Source organism: Hipposideros armiger, unplaced genomic scaffold (genome assembly GCF_001890085.2).
Source record: "Hipposideros armiger isolate ML-2016 unplaced genomic scaffold, ASM189008v1 scaffold_344, whole genome shotgun sequence".
Lineage (NCBI taxonomy): Eukaryota > Metazoa > Chordata > Mammalia > Chiroptera > Hipposideridae > Hipposideros > Hipposideros armiger.
In genome coordinates, this window is record NW_017731694.1 from 500192 (window position 1) to 524131 (window position 23940).

Genomic DNA, 23940 nt, shown 5'->3' on the forward strand with positions numbered 1-23940 from the left:
CCCCACCCTCACTAGCCACATCCATGAATACAGTGAGGATCCACTATGTCCCCAGCAGGGAGCTGAATGCTGCTGTAGTTGACCAAATAACTGAAAATGCCCTGATCTTTCCCTTTAGAGTGCTTACAAATCTGGAATATTTACCACATAACAAAAAAGAGATCTGGTTCTAAATAATTTATAATTAACCTATAGGGATTACAGAAGGCAGAGAACAGGATGGATTAACAGTCAGGGATATCATAAAGGAATCAGAATTAGAAGAGGAATAAAAAGGGGTAGGGGGATGCACTGGGGCTGACTTGTAAGCCAGGACATGTGTTTGGGAAAGCAATGAGCCCTTTTGAGTGGTGGACGAAAGAATCTTGGGAAACGCTAGCACTGAGTATTTATACATAGTAGATGCTCAATAAATTATTCACAACAGTGGAAGCCAATTCTACACAACAGCATTCACTACAAGAGACAAAGTACAGCCCGTCTGTCTGGAGACTCATTTTAAGGTTCAGGCTTTCAAAAGCTTTGGGGTATTCAAAATTTCCATTCTAACCATTCCAAGCGTACCTATTTTAAGCTGCACTATGTCTCTGTTTGCCCAGGATAGACCCAGTTCACTCCTGCAGTCCCAGTGTGATTATAATTAATAATACCCGTTTTTTACTTGTAAAAGTGTCCCAGTTTGAATAATGAAGTATAAGGTCACCCTATCCATTGGTTTTGGTTAAGCCTTTGGTAAATGAAATCTCTTTGAAAGTGTTTCCTGGGGCAATGTACCTCAGATCAGAAAGTTTCTCCTCAAATCTTAAAGGCAAGAAGAAAAATCTGTCACCGTTCAAAAGGAGTGCCTACTTCTGAGCGGAGGCCAGATGTTCATAGCCCTTTACAGACTGCATTGTTCTCAGAGGGAGCTGAGCTGTGGTCAGTCTACAGAACACTAACTAATCAAACTCAAACAAAAAGAGTTAAACAAGTCAAACACCTCAGGTGAACCTTTCTTTCCACGTCATTCCATTTCAAAGCAACACCAAGTGCTTTTGGAGAAGTAAATAAGTTTATTTATTACTGATAATAAGTATACATATAATTATGTATTTAATATTTACATAAATACACGTATCATTAGGGAAATAAGCATCTTCATCAAAAACTTTTAACTATTAAATAAAACACGTGTGCACTCACCAAATACCTATAAAATAGGGAAGACACTGTCATTCAAAAACAGCCAACTATTTCATGGAGACATCATTACCTGTTAGCTCCATGGGGCTCTCTGGCCCACATGTCCCTGTGGGCTGGATAACTGGGCTGACCCAGCAGCTCTCTCTGTACGCTAGGCCCACCTCAGAAATGCCTGAAGTGCATATTCCAACCAAGTCACAGAAGGAGGAAACATTCAAATACAGCACTTGACCACTAGACTTCATGGAGGTTGTCTTAGCCTTAAACACTAGCCTACAAAGACATGTGACCTGGGAAGTGTCTCACATTGTCCCAGGAAGGGGCTGAGGCGCTTGGGAACACCCCAACTCTTGGCCCAGGCACAACGCCACACAGGCCTGCTGGCTCCACACCAACAGACCATGGATGGTTCAGGGGGCTCTTAAAGCAGAAAGGAAACCCAGGCTTGAATGAATTGCTTGTCTCCCTGGTGTTCTGCATGTCCTGATACTGGAATTTCCTAAAGAAAAGAGACCAAAAAAAAGGAGAGAAAGAAAGAAACTGGACCACTTTCTTATACCATATACAAAAATAAACTCAAAATGATGAAAGACTTACATGTAGGTAAAACCAGGAACCCTAACACTCCCAGAAGAAAATACAGGCAGTAAACTCTCTGACATCAGTCTTAGCAATATTTTTTTGGATATGTCTCCTCAGGCAAAGACAACACCAAAAATAAACAAATGGGATAAAATATCTACGAAGCTCATAGTGGCAGCTTGTGGGATAGGCGTATTCTAGAAAAAAGGTCTACATCGATAGTTTTCAAACTATCCCCTAGCCATAAGGGGTCACAGACATAGCTTGGGGGCCAAAAGGTAGACACTGAACAGTAGGCTACACTTTCATCTTTTTTATCCACAGCGGTTCTACTTAACATTTCCATAGAGGGAAAAAAAATGGTTCCACTGCTCTGCCACTCAGAACAAAACAAAAACCGCACACACATACACAGTTTTAGAACATGTTAGAAACGGAGTCTAAAAAAACTTTTCGGAGACACTATAAAAATTGCCCCCAAAGCCTGAAAATTTTACAGAGGAAAGGCTCTCAGGTTATTTTTAACCCAATTCTCTCATTATAATTGAGGAATTAACTGAGTCATTGAGCATATTGAAATAAAAAATTATCACAATATCATCTCTATCCTTACTCTCTACCCACTTTTGTCCATCCTTTCCCCAAAGTCCCCTACACCTTACTACCAACATGAAGTGTTCACATCTCATTTGCACGTCTTAATGACAATGCAGCTACAGGACACAGCCAGGTGCTCCAGGACTCAAAACGCTCAAGTCTTTTTCTAAGCGATGCCTAGTAAGGGGCGAGGGGAGTAAACTTCAATTACATTATTTTAATTTGAAGAAACCAATAGAAATAACACTAATAGTTATTAGCTATACTTTGTGCCATGAACTGTGTACATTCCATGCACACTATTTCACTTAATTCACCTAGCCACCCTGTCAGGGAGGGGCCATTATCAGCACCATTATCAGCAGGTGACAGAGGTAGAGCTTGGAGAAGAACAGCACAGGCACACCTGACACCAGAGCTCATGTTCACACCTTCCCTACACTGCAGCAGGCACAGATTGAGACATGCCCTAAAGAACTCTGAAAGGGCCTGAGCACATCAATCAGTTCTTGATGCTAGACATTATCATTGTTTGTGAAGTAGATGTTATCATTGTTTTTGTATAGCTCATCCCAAGGAAGAGACTGTTGAGGCACAGAGAGGTTAAGTAACTATGTCCAAGGACACACAGCCAGTATGCGCATTAGCCAGCATTCCAAGTAAGGCAATCTACTCCCAGACATTATTCTCAACCAGTCAGACAGGCTGCCTCTCACACCCCCAGGACCACAAGGTCAATAAATGTTTCAACTGCCTAAAAGATAAATTTGTAGTAGCAAGAGCCTATAAATATTTAGACTAATTACAGCATGCCAATTGGCATCCCAATGAAAGAGGATTAAACTGAAATTGCAGAATAAGAGCTACAGAGACATACAGATGCCTCCCAGGCCAAGTCAGAGAAAGCATTCCAAACAGTTCTGGGAAAACTTGGTTTGAAAATGTCTACAATCTCTCATAATCATTTCCTTTTTAAAACCGCACCATTTCTGATATTTCAGAAGCAGCTATATTGTGGGCTGCTTTTTGGTTTTGTTTTTTGAAATTTAAGTGCCTCCAATGGAGTGGTAAGCATCCTTCCTCTTAGCAAACAGCACATGCTTCATATGTGGAGTTAATAAGTGATATTAGGTTTGGCAAATGGCAAGAGGTCACTTAAATTCGAACACTGTTTTTCCTGTGGCCCATTAAAAAAATAAAATAAAACTCTGACATTTCCCACAATAAAACAGAATGGATTAATAACCAGTCAGCTGAACTAACAAAATATTTACCAAATGGTCTGCTCATGTGAACTTTTGTTCTCCTTACCTAAGGAAAAATAAATGTTTCCTGCCTTTCCTATCATTTGGTGTCTCATAGGCCTTGAAATAAGAGAGATTTATCTAGTCGGTTTGCTTAATCGTGGTATTAGCATAATGAGCTATAGTCTGTCCTGTGGGGCAGCAGCCTGATGTGGTTTCAGCAGTGAAGAGGTGCTTCGGGGCCCCACATTTTGTCCACATGAGGAAAAAAAAGCAGGACTCTAACAACTTCTCCAGCTGAGAGCAGTGAAGAAAGAGGGAGCACCCTCCCTGTGGAGGCTGGGTGTGTAGAACTAGGGATGGAACGGAGTGGGAAAGGGGCCCCTGAGGCGAAGCCGCAGGGGAACCACCCGCGGGGGCCTGTCTTTGAAGGTCTGAGCTCACCAGGCTACTGCATGCCCCTTATTTCCTCCTGGGATTCAGTTTATAATTTGGAAATACTTTTTCCAGGGTTATGTGTAGCTCCGTCATCTGAGAGTTTTCCCATAACCATCTTTACTGAGCCAAAGACCTCAAATTTGGATCTTTTCATAAAAATCAACATTTACGACAACTGCAAAGCATATCTACCATATGTTCAACAACAATCCAATTTCAAGAAAATTATAAAGCAACAATTAGCCTGTGAGCATATTAATAAGAGCCCCTACCATTTACTGACCACCTACTTGGGCTGAGCACTGCAGGAAGAAAATACACATTACTTCATTTACACTTTCCAACAATGTTAATGAGGTCAGTGATACTAGACCTTTTTTATATAATAGATGGGAAACAGAGATTTAGAAAGATTACATAACTAGCCCAAGGACCCCAAGCTGATAGGAGGCAGAACTCACTTTTGTACTCAAATTTAACTCTGAATACGTTATATTATGGTTAACTGCAAAGAATCACAGATTAATCTAACCCTGACTTTGTCTCCAAACTGGAGTAGACAAACTTGCTGTAATTTTTTTCTTCATTTGTCCTGGATGAAACTCTAGCCAAAGATGGCCTCAGGTTTCATCTCAGGGGCAGACTCTGAGAGGCTGCCGGAGACCCCCTGAGGAGGGACGTAAAGCTGCAGGAAAAAGGGCTGTGGTTAGTTATGGATGTATAGAAAAGGCACATGGCAGCACATGACAGCACAGGTGATTAGCCGCTGCTGGCGGGTGTTTGTTTATGTCCCACATCCCTCTGCTGAGCAATATCCAACCGCCACAGGTTTTCTCTCTACTGGGTGCTCATTATCTAGACACACACCCCTTTCGATCTATGACAAAAGTTTAGACAGTCACACGCTCACACATGAGGGTTACCAATTAGTATGAATCCCCAAAATAGTATTTTTACAAATAAACGAGAGTCACTGTCTTCCTCGCACATCCCGTTATTTGGTCGTTAGCTCTTTTCTCTGATTACTTATTCTTACATCAAATTGGTCTCCCAACAGTCTCATCAACTCCACAAGCCAATCCCCAGCCTGCCTAATTATGACTCAGAAGCTTTTATCTTCTAAGTGATCGTCTACACGTTTAAAAAAATAAAATCAGGGGCCTTGCTTATCAAGTGTAATAATGGGAAAGCTACAAAAGAGAGCTGCCATGCAAAGAATGAGAACTTGATTCAGGCTTCCGGTAGCAGGGAAGTTTCAACTAGGAAGACAAGAATTAAAAACACAGTTTTGGAAGTGTGTGTATTTCATGTCTGTGACTTTTCTAAGATACCAATAACTGCAAGCTGCCAAAAACAAAATGCCTAAAGCTGATAAGCTAAAAGGGCTCTCCAGTGAACTACAACAGAAAGTTATTAATAACAAGGATTTGTCAACACACATTTCCTCTGCCTGTTGAGGTATAATGCTAAGAAATATCTATCCGGCACAAGGTATACATAAACATACACCTAGACTTTATATAGTTCTCTATAAACACAGCTGTTGGCAAAAGTACTTTTAAGCTTATTATTCATACACGTACAGCTAAGAAGTGAACTAAATGAGGTTTGGCTCAAATTATAATATTGAAGTGATAATAAGAGCTAACATTTACATAGCATGTTTACATATCTTAACTAACTGTAAATGGGAAAATGGGCAGCCGGGACCCAGAGGGCAGCCTGCCCTCATTAGCCAAGAGGGCGGGTTTCTCCTGGTCACTAGAGGAGGCTGGGGAATTGTGATCCCTTTCAATGCAACTGATGAGCCTGGCTACGAATAACATTTGCATAGCTCTAATGATATGAATGAGGGTCACAGATTTGTTCAAAAATTGTGGACATAATTATCTAGACGGAGAGAAGTGTAGAGGGTAAGGGAGCTGAATCTTCATCTTCCACACAAAGAAGTCAACAGACATTTCTGAAAGCCAAGAACTGTCAGTTATGTAGGAATATAGGGCTAGATACTCAAAAATAATAGCCAAAAAGTGAAAGAGGTGGCCACGGGGGCAGAGGAAAAAGACAGGAACTGCTATTATTCATTTGATTTCTTAAAGTACATAAACACATGACTTGATAAAAATTTTAAATCAGTTTAATTTGAATTATCAACAAAAAGAAATCAAAATTTTAAAAATGTCTACATTTTGGGGCTAGGAAAAGAAGAAAGAAGGAAAAATAGTGGAGGTCCTCATTCATTAAATATAATCACCTTCTTGTATCTGAATCTTCCTTTCTCACTGAGCTGGTGTCTCAGGAGACGGGGCGCCCATAAACAGCTAAGGAAAGGGGTAATGTGTCAAGCCCAGGAAGCCAGCCCAGACAAGCTGGCAATATGTGGTGACAGAGGCTGCAGAAAAATAACCTGCCCTGTCGCCCGACATGCCAAGTGACTACATGAATAACAGATTTGGGGAACATCAGCAAAAGGCCCACCATTCCCCCAGACCAGGAGAGAGCCATTACCATCTGTGAGACAGCACGTTGTCTGAGGCCTGATGAGAAATCAAGTTAAGCACTACAGGAATTCAGAGAGGCGAAGCGATTCCTTCATGCTTGGTGGGAAGTTAAGGAAAAGCGCCCAAAACAGTGGAGTCTGAGCTGGGTTTTAAGGGATGCAAAAGAGGTCAACAGGTAGAGGTGGAAAAGGAAACAACCTGATAAAGGCCAGAGATGAGAGAATAGATGTGTGTTTAGAAACAGGACATGCTCTAAACCAAAAACCACATCCAATTGCACATCTCATGCTGCTACGGCTCTACTTCAACTTAGAGAGCATGGGATAGGGGTGGGAGCCTCCTGGGACAGTTAATGGTTTCTGGCACAGTGTGAAGCTACAGATGTGAGCGATGTCAACACAGTAAAAAAGGGCGTGCCTCTTAAATTATCTAGTTTACAGGAATATACCTTCCGTGTTTAAACTGGCCTCTTTTGCTTTGGATAGGCTCTTAAAACCCAGACACTGATTTTCACCTCAGTATTGAGGGTTTCTGCCATGCCCTCAGGTTTCCCTAAGTCCTTAGCTTTGTACTAGTGGATTGCCAATACTTTTTCTTTATAATTCCCCAAGAGTGTTGAACACAGAAGACTTAGAGATTTGAGTTTTAGGTATGTCTAGTTCTCCATTCGGCTTACAAAATGGGATGACATTAAAAACGTACAAGTTCCTTTAATTTTTTTTTTCCTTTGGCATTCCCATGTAGTGCTTGTTACTTTCAGTAATGCAATCATTATTTAATCCAATAAAATTGAACCAAGTTTGATCTGCACTGCCCCAAATACTGGTTTGATTAAAATATACACATTTGACTCAAGGTTTCTTTGTATCTGAGCCAGTTCCAGCAGTTACTGGATTACAAACAAAACTATTCCTGCATATCAAACTGAATATTTATAAAAGACAGTTTATTTTTGTATCAGGGATCCCAGGCCTTCACAAATAAAAGTGAGCATATAAACTTTTACTTAGGCTCTTATCAATGTTTAGAAGTCTCATTTATGAACTATATCAAGTGTTATAAGTGAAATGTGGAAGAAGAGAAAATTAAGAAATCAACACATCTCTACGTTTGCATTCTTTTAATTCCACGAATTCAAGGGGTAGGTGCTGAAGATTCAAAACTCACAAAATATTGCCCTTGCCTACAACCAACAGTTCCCAATCTAAATGGCAGAAACAAAGGACACACAATTCAAAACCGCAGGTTAAATACTCATGGCTACACCCTAGAGCCCTATGGCAGCTGCACACAGAGGTGACTATCATTATTACTTGACTGACTAAACATTACTTGACTGATTAGATGAACAGATGCATATAAGAATGGATGGAAGGCTCAATAGTATTATCAGCTAACACAGAGGAGGGCCAGTTCACCCTGCATGTGGGGCTCAGGAAAGCTTACCAGAGGAAGGGGAGGCCAAACTGAAGCCATGTTTCCACAGGTTTGAGAAATACTCGGGATAAATCACACACAGACAAATTGACTAAACAGTCATGGCATTATTTTAATTAAAACAAACACATAAAATATGTCATTTCAAAGATATTCTTGCTTAGGCTGAAGCTAAACATGTAAGTAAGTTTTAAGGTGATTCCATGTAAACAAAAGTCAGATAGAAATAGAGCAGATAATATGTGGATATAATAAAGATTGAGAAGCAAGTATATAAATGGCTGAAATTCTAGAAACACAGTTCAAGTTCATGATGAACCACGTGAAAGGAGAAGAGAATTATTCCAGAGGGTTATTCCAGCAGAGGAAAAGGCATAAGCCCAAGCAAGGAGGCAAGAGCCATCAATAACTGCAGGAAGTTCAAACAGGTCAGTGTTGCTGTAATACGAAGTTCCAGGCAAGCCGCGGCAGCAGAGGAGCAGAGGAACGCCAAAGCACACAGCACTAGGTCTGCTCTGTTGAATAGCATGAACTTATCTGTAGGTGACAGGGATCCACGGAAAGGCCATGGCCATGCTTGTATATTAGAGGGATTCCACTCGGGGGGTGGGAGAAGATGACAGACTGGAGGCGGAGAATCCAGGCAAAATGACCTTGGGCTCAGAGGAAATAACAGACAAGAAATACTTAGGTGTTAAAAAAAAAATCATCAGGTTTCAGTGACTGACTGGCTAAGAGTGGATGAGACAGTGAAGAAGAGCTTAATGGTTTATAGCTTGGATGATCAGTAGACAGTGGTACCAAACAAGAGGGACTTACGGTCAAGGGAGAGCTTTGAGAGGTTTTGTTTTGTTTTGTTTGATAATGATAATAAGCACGATTGACAATGAGCGTGCTACCTTAATACAAAGGGAGAGAAACTGGTAAGATAAGTAAAGGTGAGGAAACAGGTCCCAAACTGGATGAGTTCAAAGTGGGCAGACTGTAGGAAACTCGAGCCTTTCCTCCTGCGCGAGAGAAATTATGATTGCATTCATCCCGAGTGCCATGTAAAGAGTACAGAGTCCCGGCAATTTGTTAAATAAAAAAATAACCCAGAAACTGGGGTCAAACAGGGTGCTCCAAAACCAGATTTAAGAGGATGGGGTAAAGTGAGGAGAGATTAGGAAACCCGATAGCACCAATTCCAGGTGGAAATGTGTCAGGATAATAGCTGGCGTAGACCAGGCACCATCAGGCATCAGGTCCACCCCTCGAACAGGGTAAACCACCCAAGTCCAGAGGAGTCTGCCTCGGGGTCCTTTCAATCTCCCTTCCCATATGATAGTTATCTCGCTCTTCGTGGATGCTCAGGTAAACACCCACTTGCACATCCTCCCCACTTCCTGCCCTGCTACTGAAATGGGAAACGTTTTCGTCTGTTTTATTCTCAAATATTTTGCGGGTTTCCAATGAGTTTCAAGGAGCTAGCTGAAGCCATGTGAATTACAACTTGAAAATATTTCCCAGTAAATACAGAAGCTATTCTCACAATCGCTTCACAGGAAGAGGTCACGGCTAGGCCCCTGACAGGAAGAGGTCACGGCTAGGCATGGGAAAGATGCAGCCTCCTGCTGGCTGGGGCTCTCACTTGGGGGTCCCTCTCTCCTTCCTCTCTGTACCTAGTTTCATACCACTTACCATTGGTCACACCCTGGTAACTTGTAACCCTGAGCACAAATTAGACCCAATTTATACACGCACATAAAGCTCGGCTCCAAAGAGGGTTGGACATCTGTAGCACTTGACATTCAAACCTTTGGCGAGATGTCAACGTTTCATAGAGCACTTTAAATGTTTTGGTTTAAGAGCTAATGCATTTCCCACTGGTCAACACGAGCAGCCCAGGCAGAAAGCAAAGTCTGTTTCCCTCAACATCAGATGTTATGCTCAGTTTCTGACCCAATCTTGCCTACAGAGACCATAAGAGGCTGGAAAAACTGGTAAGTCTACCCAATGCAGAGTATATTTAAAGAATATTTGTGATTCTAATGTAAAATGGCTTTTTGTGCTTTTAGTGTCCTAAATTCTTTTTTTTTTTTTTAATGGATGAAATGACATGTGACAGGTGATATTTACTTTTCCAAGTTCACGGACTAAGTACAATTAACTTTTCCCTGTAAATGTTCTTTTTAATTGCAAGAGGCAGGCTTTTCTGCCATGGGTTGGTACATTAGGCTTTGGGCAATTGCCGTTTTTAAAAATCTGTAAACTGACTGCTTGTAAAATATAAGTCAGTGTTGTGTGCATGTAAATAGTGAGTTAAAATCAGTTTGGGATATGATAAAGGGCACTGCTACAGCTGCGTTTTGAGGCAATCCTCAGAGCTAAGAAAGGCCAACAGAAAAACTAAAATTTTAGCTCCAGAGAAAAAAAAACAACAGAATGTTTGGTTTAAGAGCACAAAAAGCCACAACCTCACAAAAAATCTGAAACCAAAGGTGAAATACTTCAAGCAAAGAAGTATTTAAAGTCTTCTCTGAATCGCTAAATGCCTGGGCTGCTGGTGTGGATTTAATGGTGAGTCACAATTGATTTTCACAGGAAAGAAACAGGAATTAAATAAGCCTCATAGTTGCTGCTTTAGCTTTTTTAATGTCTTAAGTTTTGATTTCCATCTTCATGATTCTTAACTTGATTTCTTCCTCTGAAATTTCATAGACCTTTAGATATCAAGCATTGATAGCGTTTTTAGTTATAATTTGGGGATGGCAAGGACAAAGAATGTAATTTATGGGACTTATTCTATTGTTTGTTTTTCTAGAAATTGAGTAGTAAATTTCATAAAATCTAGACCAATCGGTGATTTTAAAACTTCATTTGTGCTTAGAATCCACTCCAGTTTATTTTTCCAGCCTAAGAGACAAAACTTTTTGTTTAAAACACTCCATTTTCTAGAGAAATTGTAAGAACACTGCAACTGAAGGAAGGGAGGGTTTTAGAGAATAATTTGCCAACCACGAGCGCCTCCCCATCTACTGCAAAAAGAATTTTAACTACTAAATTTAGTATTTTTAAAAGCTGTGACTCTTCTTAACAAATGATTCTTTACATGGAGAAACTGCAGCCTCTTAAGTTGTCTATTTATTTTTATGCCTAGCACCTTTCTTGCCAGTTTTCCCCCACTTAAAGAAAGCATTCACAGGAGAAAGATCTCTCTCTAAATAGACACACAGACATACAGGCATTCAAATACATAGATCTGTCACAACACAACTGAAGTAACACACTAGCATTTGCAACTCCTTTTTCAGCCCTGGCCACCTCTCCATGTCAGCCCTACCCATTCTATAAGAAGATCCTTCTTGCCTTTAGTGCTTCTTCAACACAAAACATTTAATTGGCTGCTAGGCCATATGTCCTCAAGGTAGCCTGAAAGAAAATTCAGAGTAAAAGTTTGTTTTGGAAAACAGAACAAAGATCGAGGCGTACTTTTTGCCATGTTCCCATAGGTACAATTTACATAGGTTTTTTTTTTAACCATTCATGTGTAACTGTACTAATAACTATTAAATGTATTAACATTAACTCTATAAAGGTGCCATTTTTTGTAAAAAAGTGAAATAGCAGCAATTTTATATGACTCAACCTAATAAGAAAAGAAGGTCTTGGTCTCAAAAGAAAGTCCCATTAGTCGAGGGATAAGGAGATCACCAGTAATGATCATTTAAGTAATTTTTAGATTTTATATGATAGCAAGATCCAGGACTTCCGATTATCCCCATAAGTACAAGTCCTCTGCTTTTAAAGCCTTTGCACAAATATTGTTATCAAAATTGGGTGTTTCTAGCACCAAAGTACACTGGGAAAGATCTTCTATTATTGGCTCCATTTTATAGATTAGGAAATTGGTCCAGAGAGATTCGGTGATTCGAACAAGATAACACAGCTAATACAGGTTAGGGATGGTGCTTAGACAGGAAAAGTCATCTGGCTTCCAATCTAGTGCCCTTTCACCTATCCCACCTTGTCTCTGACCTCAGGAGATGAATATGTCCAATAAAAACTGTGATTTATACATAAACACAAGTTGGAAATGCAAGAGTATATGAAACTGCTCTGTCCCTTAACCACCTGTTTACACAACAGCAACAATCACACCATATAAAATAGTCAATGTTATCGGGACTCAGACTGTCATACAGACAATCTCACATGGTGAAAAGAGCACGCACTTTGCAGATAAACTGCTGGATTTGAATCTAACGTGGCACTGAGGTACATTTTTTGTTTTATTTTTCAGTTCTTTTGCCTCTTTGATCTCCCTCTGTCCCATCACCTATAAAACATCATGATAAAGCTATCACCCTAGAGAGCTACTAAGATACTAACTAAGACTTGCCAGTACCTGGCACACAGCAGCTGCTCAATAAAAATGGAATTCCTTCACCCATCCTTACTAAGAACTTATTACGTTAGAAGTAGTGCCGCCAAGAGTAAAATCCCACCAAAAATTTCTTGAGTTAGAATCTGACACCCATGAGGCTAAAAAAGAAATCACAGAGGGGCTGGCCGAGTGGCTCAGTTCGTTAAGAGCTTGCTCAAGCGTGCGAGCTTTGAGCAATAGCGGTTTGATGCCAGGCCCGAGCTGAGCTGCAGCTGAGAAGAAATCACAAAATAAGGGAAATGAATACTTCTCCCAGTTTACCTCCTGTCATTCCAACAGAAAGCAGGGCATTGTGCCAGCACACAAGTAGTGAGTATCTACCAACACATGCCCACTGAGTGACTACTGCCGTAAGTGACCTACGCTGTGAACCCGCAGGCCGGTCCTTCCTGGCCTGACATTGGGCCTGACCGCCAGAGAACCTGGAGACCTGTGACAGGGCCCATGCGCCCCACAGGTAGTGGTTCTGTACAGAAAGAGGCAGAGAACGACACTAGGACTATTCTTTGCTTAATGCACATGTTTGGTGGATGGATGGCAAACCAAACAGGCCAACTGACTAAACTCAAGAAAAAAATGAAATGAAAGATATCTGATTTGCAAATTACAATGACAGGCTGCAAAGTTCTACGTTTAATTTAATTCCTCTTCACGAAGGACTTGTGTTCTTTTTTGGTATTTACACACAGTCCACATACTGTCCGGTGCATGTTGAGATTAAGGGCTGACATATTAAAATAAGCAAAGTAACCACCCAAAAAAATCTTATGAGAAAATATAATGAATTATATTTTAGCCAGGAATTCTCAAACTTTTGGTCTCAAGATCCCTTTCACAGCACTGAGGAGCCCTAAGAGCTTTAGTTTGTGTAAGTTATTATCCAGCAACACTTACAGTATTAGAAATTAAAATTCGAATTTTATAAAATGTGTTTTAATTCATTTCAATAATAGCATCAAATTTTAATATAACACATTGTTTTGAAAAATAATTACATTTTCAAAAAGGGTTTCAGTTAGAAAAGTGGTATTATTCCACATTTTGCAAACTGCTTTAACATCTGGCCTAAGACAGATTCTCATATCCACGTCTATGTTTGATCAGTTTTAAAATGTAGTTGGAGTTAAAGTATACTGAAGAAAATCTAGTCTCACAGATAATGCAGTAAGAAAAGGAAAGAGTGTTTTAATAGCTTCCTGGATTTGCTTCTTTAGTACCACACCAAAACTCAGCAAGTGGGAGTTTCTTAAAGGTTGGTTGCAATGAAGAATCTAACCTGTATCAATGAATATTGCTGTTACGTTAAAACCCCTTAGTCTAACTCAGCTTTTGAATGAATCTTTTACCCATGCTAGATTTTATAACATCATATAATCATTGGTCATTTGGACGTTACCTTCATGCAGAAATCTGAAGTATAGAACCAGAAGCCTTTGTCATTTTGGGGGGCAGAGAGAAAACGTGCAGCTGCTCAGTGCGTTCCCAGCACTGGATGACAGACAAGCAGAAGCTCAAGAGGACAGCTAGGCAGTTAGGCGTTTGCTCTCATTCTGAATTTTTGTTCCACTGGGCCAAAATACCTAAGTAGCACAATAATCTACATTTACAAAGAATACGATTCACTTGCCAAAGATACAAATATCCATTATTTTGCCTTCTCCACACCCCTCACCCCATACACACAAATACACCTGCACATTTCCCACAAGTGAATCATGTCAGTGACATTCACGAGATAGACAAAAGCTTGCAGCCCATTTGCTGCTACAGGCTGGGCAGTTTCATATTATGCATGAAAGAATCACCCAGCTGAGGAGAGGCCCTTGCTGTCCTCCACGAGGCCCTGGATAAGGAATTTGGGAACAGGGTCAGTGGTAATCCAAGTGACTGCTGACATTCTACCTGCCAGGCCTCTCCCAGCCATCTCCCAGAGGGGAGCACGAAACCAAGGGAAGTCACAGGCTAGCAGCTGCCATCACTGAAGCCTGGAAGAGTTGGGTTCCAATCACAGGGGCTCTGATGACTACCTCGGGAACTGGCCAAGCCACTAAGCTCCTTTCATCTGCTTGTTTCCTGTGCAAAATAGGATGTGTTAGGTGATTCATCAGAAATTTCTACAACTCCCACTATGAACCATTTGCTGGGTTATGTGAAAATACAAAGTTCCTCTCTCCATGCAGGAGGAAAAGCTGATAAATACAAGTCATTTCAGCAGGGAACAATATTTCCTAGTAGTTACGGCTTTAGAATGTCACTGACCTATATTTAAATCTCAGTTCTATAATGTACTAGTTTTGACACCTTGGACAATTCAAGCTCTTTGGACTTCAGTTTCCTCAACTATAAAATGGGATTACTTCTATCTTATCAGGACTACTGGAGGACTTACAAGTACATAGCTGTAGTTTGTTCATTTTCACTGCTGCATAAAATTTCACTAAATAATGCTTTTTTTTAACCCACTCTCCTGTCAATAATCATTTGAGCTACTTCCACATTTTTTATTATTACAGTGTTTCTACGAGCATCCTTGCACCTGTTTCTTCTGTAAGAGTTTTCTATGGCACACACCTAGGAATTCAAATGCTCAGCTACAGGGTGAGTGAAGGTTCATCTTTCCCAAATATTTACAATTCCTTTTATAAAGTGATAAACTTGAGAAATATAATGCTGAGCAGGGGATTAAAAAAAAAAAGTCCTGGAAGACTTCATACAGCAGGAGCGATTTTTACAAGTGTGTATGGATTAGAATCATTTGTTTGAAAAGGGAGAAATGCAGAACACAGAATTCAAGACAGGGTTACCCTGGAAGGACGGCCCGGGATGGAGTAAGAGAGGCAGAGCACGGGTGGGCTCTGGCTATGAAGTCGGTGTGCTGTTCTTTTTGTTGTGCTGTAGCTTATGTTACATAAATTCCTGTCAAGGCATCAAACAATCCATTAAAAAGAAAAAATATGTTTAAAAGCAATTAGCACTGCCTGTGTCTGGTATGAGGTGAAGTTCCCAATAAATAGCAGGTATTGCTATAAAATGTGATGAGAGGGGAGAGATGACAAGGCACAGGGGTAGCTCAAGGTCAGGTGTGACTAACTCTGCTGGTGGCAGAGCCCTTCTCTCTGGGGGTGAAGCAACCTGGCTCCTTAATACCCAGGGCTGTGAGTGGCCCAGGACTGCAGAAAACAGAGGTGCACCATGGAGAGGGTGGAGAAGGCAATGAGCCTGCTCAGGGGCACAGCCACCAGACTCTGAGCTCCAGGAGGGCAGGGTACCAGCACCAAGAACATGGCCTGATGATGGGCCAAAAGGAAGTTTGTTTTATAGACGGTGGTTTTAAACAACGTCCTAAACCAAGATCACTTCGGCTTAGAAGAATAGGTAAAAGGACAGAAGATGCCCAAGAATAGAAGAAGAAACCCCAATGTAAGGATAGGCAGAGGAGAGCCCACAGGTGACTTGAGGGTAGCAGAGAAGCCTGTGAGATGTATGCACTTGCTGTGTGTCAGGTACTGAGCTCAGGACCCCTTCACTCAAAACCAACACACACATAATACATACACGTATATACACGTGGATGCATAACGCTACGATATACATCAACAAAAAGTACATGCATACAAGTATATATACACACGTATATTTTCTTTTACTGAACCGTTCTGAAAATAAGTGGCAGACCATCATGGCTCTTTCCTCCTAAATACTTCAATATGCACCTCTGAAGAACAAGAATAGTCTCCTGATTAACCACACCTTTATCATACCTAGAAAGATTAAGATTAATTCAATAATAATATAGTCTGCATTCAAATTTGCATGATTGTCCCCAAACAATTTTTATACTTTCATTCTCTATTCCCCCCAATCACCAATCACAGTTCACAGACTACATTATTTCTCTTTGGCCTCTTTTGATCTAGAACTGCTCCCTCTCACCCTATCACATTTGTTTGGTTTTCACGACCTTGAATGGCTGGTTGCTCTATAGAGTGTTTTACATTCTGAATTTGTCCGGTTGCTGATCCTTGATTAGCTTTTTGATAAGGTATGTTGTGTACATCTATAATTGAATCATATCAGGAGGTAGAAAATGTCAAGTTATCCCATTTTTGGTCAGTTTGGTCATTCAGATATCCCTGCTGAAAAGGTACATTAGTTTTCTTTATTATTATAAATTATCTGGAAGAGATGCATTTTGACTGGTATATCCTATTCTCCCACAACCTTTCACCGAATGGCTTTTCATAACCATTGACGATTGTTGCCTGAATCTGTTACTATACTGAGGTTGCAAAACGATGACTTTCTAATTCTGTGATTCCTTCTCTATTTTCTAGCTGGCATTCTTCTGTGAAGAACTTCCCCCTATCTTCATCCTTCCTTTTTTAAAAATCCGTATTTCTAATGTCACTATCAACTTCCTGAATTGGGTTTGTTTTTCAAAATATTTTCATCTATTACTGTCATTCTTGTAGATATCTAAGTTATCAGATTTAAAAGTATCTCCAAGTCAGTTCCCATGTCCTTTTTTTTTTTTTGACATTTCCCCATTGGTCCAAGCACTTCCTTGCTTTTTGCCCACAAGGTAGCTCAGCTCACCTTGTACTTTCCCTGTACCTGATTTGAAATCAGTCACTTCTCCAAGGAGCCCCAGTTCCTTGTATGGGGCAGTGATTCTCAGAAACAAGATGAGCTCACTGATACTAGGGATCATTGCTTCATCATCTACACAGGGCTCTTACTTTTGTTACTTAAGGGTGGAAAGGGCTTGAGCACATTTATAGCTACTGGGATGTCACAACTTCTAGACCTACAGCTTTTTTACTATTTTAAGGACTTGTGCAGGTTTATGCCTGGAAGGGAAGTAGCCTCTAGAGAGAGAGAGATACTGCAGATACAAAAGAGGAAAGCAATAACGGGGAGACGTTAGAAAGAAGTTAGTGTAGGCTACATTAAAATAAAAACAAAACTGGTCCTGGTCCAAGCAAGGCACGAGCATGAAGCTGCAAAGCACCGTACAGACAGAAGGGAATGCTCACTCCCCTCAGATTTCTTACATGGACAGACAGTACATCTGAAACAATAATGAAATGGCATCTGATAGGCCCCATGGGGCACAGTGAGATGTAAGGTTACTTTCTTATAATATACCTGACTGGCTCATATCAAAATGCACTGGAAAAGTGAAATACAGTTGAACCTTGAACAACAAGGGCGGGTAAGAGGCACCAACCCCTATACATTTGAAAACCCATGAGTAACTTCTGACTCCCCCAAAACTTAACTAACTGTTGGTTCTTTGCATCCATGGATTCAACCAACAGCGGAACAAAAGCTGTTTTCAATCCACGGTTGGTAAACCACCACTGGGAATCTGAGAATATGGTTTTCCACCAGCAGTTGACTGAATCCATGGAGGTGAAACCCATGGATACAAATGGCCAACTGTATTTGAAAACTGAAAAAAATACACATATGACATTGTCAAATGGAATGGTCTAAAAAGGACACATACGTTGAACAATGGGTCCCTATCTGTGGGCTTGGGATTCATAAAAAGGTCTTTTATTTCACATGTACTCTGAGCACCATCTTTAAGCTGCATAAAAATGTGTCTTTTGCACTTAAGTCCTATGCACTTTGAAATGAAAGTACTTGCTTCCTTGTCACGTGCTGTGTTTAGTAAAATACAGATTCATTTAAAGAAATGCCCAATTGATAAATTATTGTCACAATGTATTTCATTAAAATAAAAAATTACTGATTCCTCCAATAGGTAAAAAGTACAAAAAAAATTTAGGTTTTAAAGTGTATGAGAATCACTTCTCTGCAATGTTTCCAACTTCGACTTCAAGTCCTGGGTATTTATATTATCTTTTGGCTAGGTAAGCCTGAATCTGGAACAAACACACAGAGGGGTGCTATTGAGCTAAGCAGTTAACACTGTTGGTTTCTCAGAAACGAAAATCTTCCCATCCCCATAGCAAAGGGACATGCGTTAATGCTCCAAGCCCAGAGATCTGGAGATCTGAGGACTGCATGCTTAATGGAGAAATGTTAAACACCACCGCAGGAAGGCAACGTGAGGTCAGGGATTCATTTCCCTGCCTGGCCCCCAGGGAACAGAACCATGGGATCCAAAACAATGCTGCAGAAGAACAGACTGGAAAAAAAAGTCAGAAATCCTAGCAGCTCAAGCTAATTCCAGAAAGAGAAAGGAATTGGTCCCCAACACTCGGAAGCAGCAGGAGTTTCATAGCTTTCCACCACTCTCACCAAAGGTTCGGGCTTGCGTGGGTTGCTGATGAAAAGCATGAAACATGTCGGACTTCACTAGAGCCCTGATGGCTGAGTGCCATTTCTGTGGCTGGAATGGAGGGACCCTGAGAAGCACCACCTTCCCTTTTCTCTGCCACACAAGCACTGCTGGACCCGATACTCCAAGGTTCGAAGGACTCGGCAAAGACCTACCTCCTGTAACCCCGCATTTCAGTGCATAAGAGCATCAGCCTAAAATAAATGTGGGCAAGCAGGGGAAATGTGTGGGGCCTGGCCAGGGGAAGTCCCAGCGACATCTGATTATTCTATTGTCACTGAGTCACTCGCCAAACCCCCAGGATTCCTCTAAGTCGCATCCTGCCAGGCACCAGGTATGTGGTGCTTATAGGAACAGGAACCCTCTGAGGTAGCAACCACTGCCCCCTCATTTTAGAGCTGTAAAAACTGAAACACAGAAGCACTCAGTAACCATCCCAACAGCACAGATGTAAAGAAATGGAGCCATATTTCTCACCAAGGTCCCCTGCACTCAACATGCAAGCTTTTACATTCTGCGGCACAGTCAGCCCATTATTCCAACAGAGCAGTGAAGAAAGCTTCCTTCACATGCCAAGACCTAAGGACATGACATACTTATTACTGCTCATGAGCTACTCAATATACAGCTAAGGTGTATCACCAATAAGAGGGCCAACTAAATCATCTTCCTGTATCCAAATGATACCAAACACACCTACCAATAAGGGGCTCTTCCAGTGGTTCTCAACGTGGGAACACTTAGAAATGTCTGGAGAACTTTTTGATGGTCATAAATCATGAGGTGCTACTGGCACCTAGTGGATAGAGGCCAAGGATGCAGCTATAAACACACACAAGACAGCTTGCCCACAAAGAACTGGAACTGAAAAAAAATGTCAGCTGCGCCAAAGTTGAGAAGCCCTGGGCTATGTACCAAAAACTGTAGCCGAAAAACTCCCCACAAAACCTTTCAGACAATGCAGACATGACATGGTTCATGGTACAGAAGCTAGTGGTGCATGGCCCCTAAAGTCTGACGCCTGCACCACACCTTACCCGCCTCCAGCGGCTCCCGGGACCCACCTGCAGAACCACAAGGTGTGAAGAGGCCCAGGTTCCTGAAGGTGCCGGGCTTGTGCTTGGCTACAAGTTCTGCTAACAGTGTTTTAATGGAAGTAGTTGGAATGAAAAGTTCAGACCAGTTTTAGACATTATCAATTTATTATCCATACTAACCCTCTGCCCATTATCACACATAATCAAAGGCTGGCTCTGTTGGTAGCACAAACTCAGGTGGAGTCTGAACAGGAGTGCCCAGGAAGGAGGAGGCCTGGCAGTCCAGACAGAGCTGACATGCTCTGGTGAAAGAGGAAGCTCTAAGGTGTCTGCAATTCAGCCGACGAAGTGCATTTGGAAGGTTCTAATGTGACAACTAATTAGCACAGCTCCTCAACTAAAATACGTGGCCATAGCCTTCATCCAATTTCAAGTTAAATTAAAGCATATTTGTCACTGACCTCGACTCTATCTAAAGAAGAAGTCAATGGGCCGTAGTGGCCAGAGTCGGAGGATTGAGTCAGACCTGGTCAAGAACTCATGTCCACTACAAGAGGAAACAGATAAAAGAGGAGATGCAGCAACAGGCAGAGCCCGTTTCACACCAGACGCCCCAGGGAATCCACATACGTGGCGTCCAGACCACAGGCAGCAGGTCTGGGTTTTCCCCAGCTGCACAGTCTCCACCACTTACTGATTAATGTCACTTGTTTTCATCACCGCCCTGAACACTCTGATTCTGGGCCTCTGCTTGGACATCCGTGCAGGAGACAGAACGCCAAGTGAAAATCAAGGCAGACATACATTCATTTTTATACTTGCAGAAAATGGAAAACCACATGGAAACTTTCTATGGGGTGGTAGCTGCAGACCAACTGGAAAACCTGAAAGCATCCGCACCTTGCAGATCCTTAAAATCTTGATCAGAAACAGGACACACACGCGCACAAACTCACACATGTGTTTTCTTCCCTCAAACAACACTGGCTAAGTGACTCCTAAAGATGAGAGACTCCAGGAAAATGCAGAAAGGCCTGCGCACACATGCTCACGCTCACCAGCGGGCACAGAGCAGGCGGCCCCGCGTTTCCTCAGAAGGAGGACTGGCTTGCCATTGCACAGGCCTAAGTGTGAATGCTGTCTGCATCACATGAGCTGCCCCCATTTGCTTCTGAGGGGTGACTTAATCACCACAACCACCAGTTTCCTGATGTGCAGAGTGGTTGGTAATAGAGTCACCGGCAAGGCTCTGTCATCTTACCCATAGTGTAAGTTCACGTCCCCATGGCTGTGCTCTCATCTCCTGTGTCATTTGGGTACATGTACCTAGCAGTTCTCTCTGCCCCACACTGTGGTGTCAAACATTCAACGTTCAGGGCCATGAAGGAAGATAAGAGGGGCTCATTCTCTCAGGTAAAAGAGAAAGTAAGGTTCCCCCTGGCTGAGCACAGACAGAGCATAGGCCAGACAGAGGCCATGGGGAGAGGAGGAGGGGAGTTAGATGCCACTGTGATAATCTAATAGGGAGCCAAGTAGAAAAGGGGTCTCTGAGAAGCAAGGGAGATGGTCAGTTGTAGAGAAAAAATATTAATAGTAACTTCTACGAGATAAACTGGTACACTTATAATAACTTCCTCTTGAATAGGTCTATCAGTTAGAAGCAGAGAGAACTGCTTACCCGCCCACACGGAGTCACAGCACTGGGGAGACACGCAGAGCCAAGAGATTCTAAAATGTCCATCTGACCTTGGAATAAGAAAGTCCAGGAGTTTGATGACAGACTTAGAGTTAATATGATGGAATAGTATAAAACATTTTTAAGATAAAATACAAAGTATTTAATAACATAAAATATTACAAAATATGACAAGACTAAATAAGCAACCCATATATAAATCCCCTTTCTATTCAATCCATCCTAACTACTGTGGAAACCATCTAGGATATCACATATTCCACCAAAAAGGAAAAAAAAAAAAGAGGTACATATTAAGACAAGGGAGATAAAACCAGCAATGAAAAGGAAATGGCTTTAGTAAGTTTAGAAATGTACACAATGATTACACACATCTATACTGTTTTCTATTGCTATAAGAATCACCTATGGAACAAATATTTATTTCATAGGAAAGATCTGGGGCATCCTAGACTAAAGCTTTGGATGTTTGGAAGGAGAGAGGAGGAAATATCAGACAATCACTTCATAGGAACTGAACAAAGAGCGGGAAGGAAAATGCCCATCATAAGTGGGCGCTGATAAAAGAGTGATTTAAAAGCAACCCATTCTCCATATACATTTTTTCTAATAATGAAATATAAAGTATACAAAAATAAAAGTACAGAAAATGTTTGAAAAACCAATGTACCCAACCACCCAGTGTTAACTGACAGTATATGTACCTACCTATAATGGCTTCAGAAGGTAAGAGCTGAAAGCTGAAATATGACATACAGGGAAAGCCCCAGAACCCTACACCATCCCTTGCTCCCCAGGAATAAGCACTTGCCATGAAGGCAGAACGTATCATTCCTGCCCAGGACATGTTTGGTACCATTCTGATCACATCCAATGTTGCTCCACAGAGATTGTCATCCCTCCGTTTTATTTCTAAAGACAACTTCATGACCTTTTAGGAATAGTCTAGGAAAATATAAGATTTCTTTATCACTTCTTCTCAAATAGATTTCTATAAAATATATACTTACATTTCCAGATCACAAGGATGAAATTACTATGATGAAATCTGTAATGAATAAACTCTAAGAAAGATCCTAGATTTCAAGGCTACCTACAATGTAACTTTTTCCTACATGGAGTCCCAACTACAGCACAGAAAAACAAGTATTTTACCCTCCTCACCAAGTATTTACTAAATGTCTCCTGTGTATGGGGTCTGAAAAAAAAGTGCTACTCCAACCGTGGTCTTTGGCTAACAGCATCAACATCACAATGCCCAACTACAGACCTACTCGATCTGAGTCTTCATTTTAGCCAGATCTCCAAGTAATATGTATGCACATCAAAATCTAAGAGCTAGTTTAATAAACCTAGACCAAGGCAGAATCAAATCCAACACCTTTCTGCCAAACTTCCCCTTTTCCAATCAGACAATATATATGGCTTTCAGATGTTATCTCTACACGCATTTGTCTCATCAGACCAGTGGTTATCAACCAGGGGTGATTTGGGCTTCCAGAAAGCACATGGCAATGTTTCGAGACATTCTGCCACAACTTCTATCTCATAGATAAAAGTGAGGAATGCTGCTAAACATCCTACAGTTGCAGAGGACAGGACTCCATAACAAATAATTATCTGGTGCAAAATGTCAGTAGTGCAAAGGTTTTAAAAACACACACAAAAAAAATCCTGCCTACGATTTCTTGCCTAAAATGATCAATCGTTAGCTTCAGTAATTTAATGAACTGATTTGAGCATCTGTTCCCATGGGGGTTGGGGGGAGGGGGGGAGGGGGGGAGAATAAACCAATAACTAAAAAACATTTCATGTCCAACACTTTCAAGTAAAGAGGCTCTAAGTTTCCCACAAGAGTTCACACCAAGTCAGTAATCATCAATATACAACCAAGAGCAGCACAGTAAGACAACAAATGCACATATTGAAATATTCCACAATTTTACAAGCTGAATTTAAAACTTAGACTGTTACCATATGAGGTCTGACAATTAAGTTCGCGAACTTGTTGCACCAATGCTGCCAACCTATTTTGGAAATCAGAAGGATTATTCATTATGAATTTGTACTAACTGGACAAATAGTTAACCAAGTTTACTATTTGGAAGTGCTGAAAAGGCTGTGTGAAAAAGTTAGACGACCTGAACTTTTTTCGCCAACAATTTGTGGCTCTTGCATCACGATAATGCACCAGCTCACACAGCACTGTCTGTGAGGGAGTTTTTAGCCAGTAAACAAATAACCGTATTGGAACATCCTCCCTACTCATCTGATCTGGCCCAGTGACTTCTTTCTTTACTTGAAGATAAAGGAAATATTGAAAGGAAGACATTTGGATGACATTCAGGACATCAAGTGTAACATGATGACAGCTCTGATGGCCATTCCAGAAAAAGAGTTCCAAAATTGCTTTAAAGGGTGGACTAAGCGTTGGCATTGGTGCATAGCTTCCCAAGGGGATTACTTCAAAGGCAACCGTAGTGATAT

The 23940-nt window shown here is 41.2% G+C and overlaps 2 protein-coding genes across 5 annotated transcripts in view; one reads left to right on the top strand and one right to left on the bottom strand.

Annotated features, from left to right (window-relative positions):
* The window catches only part of MED12L (mediator complex subunit 12L), a 350111-nt gene that overhangs the window by 187432 nt on the left and 138739 nt on the right, over positions 1-23940 (bottom strand). The window lies entirely within an intron of this gene.
* P2RY14 (purinergic receptor P2Y14) overlaps positions 1-23940 on the top strand; it is a 47267-nt gene that overhangs the window by 16654 nt on the left and 6673 nt on the right. The window contains exons 1-2 of one of the 4 annotated variants that reach the window (XM_019661326.1): positions 8068-9963; positions 14921-15005. The exons of 1 other annotated variant lie outside the window; for it this stretch is intronic. The gene's annotated coding sequence lies outside the window, so the exon portion shown is untranslated. Of the gene's footprint in view, positions 1-8067; positions 9964-14920; positions 15006-23940 lie in introns of those variants that run through there. 2 more of the 4 variants (XM_019661327.1, XM_019661324.1) reach the window with 2 other exon arrangements.